This window comes from Monodelphis domestica, chromosome 3 (assembly GCF_027887165.1).
Source record: "Monodelphis domestica isolate mMonDom1 chromosome 3, mMonDom1.pri, whole genome shotgun sequence".
NCBI classification, from domain to species: domain Eukaryota; kingdom Metazoa; phylum Chordata; class Mammalia; order Didelphimorphia; family Didelphidae; genus Monodelphis; species Monodelphis domestica.
The window spans coordinates 155672568-155678327 of NC_077229.1; positions in this window are offsets into that span (position 1 = coordinate 155672568).

A 5760-nucleotide genomic window follows, 5' to 3' on the forward strand; every position below is an offset into this window, starting at 1 on the left:
CTTACACTGTAATTTTAGTTTCACATTCAGCAATTAAAGTCCTAGGCAGAGATACATGGTTTCATTGCTTTCATGTGTAAGAGTTAAATTAATGTCCAATACATGTAAAACTATCTTATAGACAAGAGGGAGAAGGAGAAATAGATCTCAAAGAAGAAGGAGAAGAACAGATAGTAAACAGATATAGAGGAGAGTGAAGAGAATCATCACTCAAAAGAGTAAATAGTCAAAAAGTTCAGTAAAGAGAGGATGATTCTAGTGGAAGAGGACAGTTCAAGCAAACCTGAGTAAAACAGCATAAGAAGAGTCAGACAGAAAGCAACTGACCTGAAGCAGACAGGCTAACAGAAACTTTGGGCAAGAATTCAACACGGAGCAGATGGTTAATGGACACATGACTGAGATTTTGTGTCATTGTAACATAGTACATTGCCACTTTAGTTACATGCAACACTATATAATACTATAAAGAAATATGAAGACAAAAAAGAGTCTTCAACAGGCAATATGAGAAAAGGAGAGTTTCAAGAGTTTGGAAGGTATGGTTACATCCAACATGTACATATTATGATACATTACTCACAAACTGTTATACTCACAAAGATCTTTAATGAGCAAATATATCCATGTAGATAAATGGATACATTAGGTATTGGTTAGGATAACAGTAGAATAGCCTTACACATTAGTTTCAATAAATTCTTACCTAAATAGAAGGTCTGATTTGAGATATTTTGTTTAGGTAACATCAGATAACCTTTAGGGATATATATAGATTACAGTTTAAGATTCACAAAAGAGTGGTGTATAAATGGAGATTTTGAGCATCTGGACTTCATTCCCCAGAAGTCCCTTAGTTTCCCAAGATTCCATTTTCCTGCCTTCCCACGTTTTGTGTGATTGTATTTAAGTGGCTGCAACCCCTCCCTTGTCATCTTTTGAACCTGTGACCAGGATGAAGTCAGGCAATTCTTTTGATTTAGTTATTATTAATAAAAACTTCATAAAATATAATATTTAGTTATTGATTATTAATTAAAAAATCCACAGTTTGGCTTACCATGAAAGGATTACAAATTCTCATAAAAATTATTGAGCAGATAGACTTACAGTAAAGATAGTAAGTTTGCCTGGGTGCTGCCCACAAGGTCTGGTGGTGGTGTGTTCCTGTGTTTCTGCCCTGCCCGGCTGCCTGCCGCCTGCTGCTTCCTTCTATTTCTTCTGACCTTCTGCTTAGCCAGCATTCCTAACCACTCTCCACCCAGCTTGGAACCTCCTCTTGCTGAGACCAGATCTGCCTGCCACTCTGAGCCACATGTTCACCCCCTCTGTCCCCCCAGAAGGGTGAGATTCCCCAATCCCTTTGGCCATAAACACCCATCCCACACTCCACATGTTTTTCCAGCCTACCCTACCCATTTTTCATCACGGAGAAAAGAAACTCCACCCCTTCTAGTTTTCAAGCAGATTTTTTTTAAGCTGAGCCTGAACTTCTAGTTTAGAAGGCTTTTACTAAAGGTTTTTCACAGGGAGGGCAGTTAGTTCCAAATCTGTAGATTTAAAGTCAATTTTGGGGAATAAGCCTGATTTTTTTCCTTCTTTCTCTTGATTCAAAACCCCAAGGAGAAGTATTTTTCCCTCATATGCAAACACACTATTGTTTTCCCTCAAAGTTTCACTTCATTATATTTACTCTTTAAAAAAAAAAAACCCATTCAGTGTCTTTCAGGAAAAATGATATTGCAAAGCATGCTTGAAACTCTGAAACAACAGTTTGAGTTGGTAGAGCTAAAAAGTGCAGTTTGCATCTGCTTAATTCTTTTCCTGGGACTTTTTATTTTCATTGGAGTTTTCCCACTTTATTTCCTTCTCCTCAAGAATATGCCACAAGCTAAGCTTCTTATGACACAAAACAACCTAAAATATTTTGACAAAGTTCTAAAAGTTCTAACTACTCTCAATATGCAGAGTGGAGATTCTATCTTGTGCTTCTATGAGGAAATTCAGAGTACTGACAAAAGAAATCTAAATTGATAATTACTGGGGGAAGGGAAGGAAACTTTAAAAGAGATCTGGAAACTTATTGCTAACTATTTTGAGTTTATTCGCCTCCTATATTTAAGCAAACAAGTCTATTGGGATTTGTATAAAGGATTTTGACTTCATGGCCTCTATACACCTCTTCATTGGTTTATATTATTGTATTTACTGATTGCTTTAAGGTTTAAATTTTTTTAAGTTTATCTGTTTTAATTTAATCAATATAATTCTGTTATACTGAATCATTTTAAGCTACTATGTTTTGCCTATATTGATCTTTAATTTGTACATTTACCTCTGCTGAAGAACAAAATCTTTCTGTATAAATCCATGAACATCATGCCTAATACTCTTTTCACTAACTCCACTGAAGACCACATTTTGCCTTGTTAAGGTCCCGGAATTCACCCACCACCAAGGAAGACCACGGACAATACAAACAGGCAGAGAAAGGCCATTTATTGAACTGATATGCGCATCAGTGGGAACCTCTGCCATCAGAGTTCCAAGTTGCTTCTGAGAGGCTAGACCTTAAGTACTCTCCAGCATGTATGGCCCCCCCTTCCAGCCCCTGATCTGCTACATACGATTCTTGGAACGTTGCTGGCATGTTTGGCTCCCCTCGGCCCTTATCGGTTACATACTATTCTTGAGACCTTGACAATTTTATGTTATTGGGGTCTTCCTGGCCTTTATCTGGTACCTACTGCAGCTGCATGTTTATTGGGGTCTTCCTAACTTCCAAGGCTAGCCAGCTTTTTAGGCTTTCCTGTATTTTCAAGGCTGGTCATTTTGGCCTCCCTCAGCCTTTGTTAATTTTCACATAGATGATGATGGATGGATGGATTTCAATAAAACTGGTTAAAAGTTATACACAACCTTTAGGGAATTTAATAAGCTAAGAATTTTATTGAAATTTTAAGGGGTCTTCAGAAATAATTTCAGTAACTAGTAGTTTCTGAATGGATTATTTTTAATATATATGTATATATTATAACAAATGTTGTATTAAAAGGTCGATAAACAAAGAAATGTTCTTACCAATGTATTTATATGTATCAGGAAGCTGGAAAAAAAGAGTTCCTACAAAATTCTTCATTTTAATTTATTTACAGCACAAGAATCTAGAGTTCTTGATCATGTTCTAGACCCAAATAAGTTTGACTTTTGTAAACCTCAAAATTCCTTAGACTTATAAATGTTGGAAATTTCACCATTGGGATATTTCATACTTGGAAAATTTCTTACTGATAGTCTATTGGAATGGGAACCCCATTGGCATGGGAGGTTCCTTCTCTTCCCTTCTTAAGATTACTTTAGGACAGAAACCTTTTGCTGAACAATGGAAAGGACTTTGACCTATGCTTAAGCATAGAACAGGAATTTCTTTGAGTCATGATTGATTTTAGAATTGATACAATGGAGATACTTGGAATAAATCTCCACCCTATTCAGTCCTAACAGGATTGAGTAAGGGCTGCAGCCTAGATCAAAATTTAATTATTCCAATCTCTACCCTACTCAGGTTAACAGGATTTAGAAAGGGCTGTAGCAAAGGAGCAAAGATTTTATCATTTGAAAATATGACCTTCAACAGACATGTGCAAAGCCTCTGGGCGGTCCTGGGTTAAGCTAGAGCCTCCATTGGCACAGGGAAATTGATGGACAGTGATTGGTAGATGGGAGAACTGAGGGGAGGCAACTTGGATGGTTTCCTTAAAGATCAGGGGGGTCTGAAGACTCGGGGGGGGGGGGTTGAGGAGTTGGTCGGAGTGGTGGCAGTGTACTCTGAGAAGCTTGCTCTGAAGGAAGCTGAAGGTGGGGGCCTCTGAGACTGTTTCTCCATTTTGGTCATGTGAGTAATAGGGACTGATCTCTTTTCTTTGCCCCAGCTATCTAAGGGCTTGGGCCTTTTGGCCCAGCCTAAACAGAAGGGGTATTTAAGCCCTATTCCCTTCTCTCCCTTTTTCTCTCTCCCTCTATCTCTAATTCCTTTCTTCCTCCTATTGTAATTAAACTCCATAAAAGGTTGACTGCTGACTTGAGTTTTTCATTTAGGAATTACATAGCTGAATTCCTTGGCGACCTTAAATTAATATATATCAGTCTTTAAAGTGATTTCCTTGTCAGACTTTGTTTAAAAATATGTTTTCCAAGGTTGAAATATTTGCTTCATCTGTAAAAATTGTGACAAATATCCATCAGTTAATAGGTCTTTTTATGTCATACAGTAACTTATTTGAAATCCGATAGTGGGTTTGTTTGCTATTGTAATTAACTGGGCTATTGTGAATTTTGGGGAATTTGTTACTTTAAATGTTCATTATCTACTGTGTTACTGTTTTATTCTGAAAATCATTTTGTACTTGCACATGGCTGACACAGTGTATCACTGATTTTAAGCTATATATTTTAATTTTTTAAAACTTTAAAACAACTTTGATTTTTTATTGCATGTGCAATACAGTATCTGAGTTTTATTTTTTCTCTCAGTTCTGTATTTGCAGCACATGTCAACAGTATTGAGATTATTTTTCTTTAATCTTTTTTACAGTAATTTAAGTTTTAAATGTATTTGTTCTAATATTAATGCATCCCCCAAAGGCTTTAGACTATAAAAATGATGCCCTTTATTGTTTAAAAAAATTCATGTGACTTTCCTTAAACATTCTGTCTGATTCCAGGACAAGAGAATACAAAAAGAGCCATTGCACAGTTCCACAGCAGCACTGCATAGTGCAAATCGAGTACAAGGTCAAAGAGACAAACCAATTCACATGGGATTAATGTAATTTTGAGCCAATTCGAGAGGACTTGAAATTGTTTGGAGTTTAAGGTTGTGGCTATTTAACATGCATTAAAGGCAGGTCGTCCTCTGAGCCATTCTATCAAGCACCTACTTTTGGCTCCTACCTGACTCCTATAATTTAGTCCCTTTTCTGTCTTTCATAGTATGGCAAACTTTCTGTAGTCTTGGCTACAGATTGGATAAATGCATAATTACTTAAATAATTTTAATTAGGCCTTGATTCAAGGACCTGTTATAGATTTGTTTTTCCTTTACTTAGATTTTTTTAGACATAAGACTTGTACATTTTTAATGTATCCACAAGTTATTTTTCTCTTTTATTTGGATTTTTTAATTTCTTTTTCAAATTGTTTCATATACCTCATAACACAGCCATGCATCCCTGAGTAATCCCTGTTTTTGTTTTTATTTACCTCAGGGGGGCCAAGTTATTGTTGTGAACTTTGATTTAATTTGAGCAATTTTATGATAAGAGACTTGCTACCTCCCAGATTCAAGAATGCCCCGGGAAGATAGATGCCTGCAGAGACCAGATGCTGTACCAGAAGATACAGAGTGAACTTTGGGATGTGAATTGAACTATGAGGGATTGAAATGCTTTTGTTTATGACAAAGGGGACTGCCCCCAAATTGGCTTTTTGTCAACCTAGGAATCATTGGTTTTGTTCTTTCTTCCTCTTATCCACAAATTATTGTAATTTTTAAGTTGATTATGTGTCCATGATACTTTTTGGGGAAACTGGTTTCCCAATAAAATCACAGGGGTATATGTATAAATGGAGATTTTGAGCTTTTGAACTTCATCCCCCAGAAGTCCTTTAGTTTCCTAAGATTCCATTTTTCTGAATCACCCTGTCTTGCATGATTGTATTTAAGTGACTGTAACCCCTCCCACATCTTCTTTTGAACCT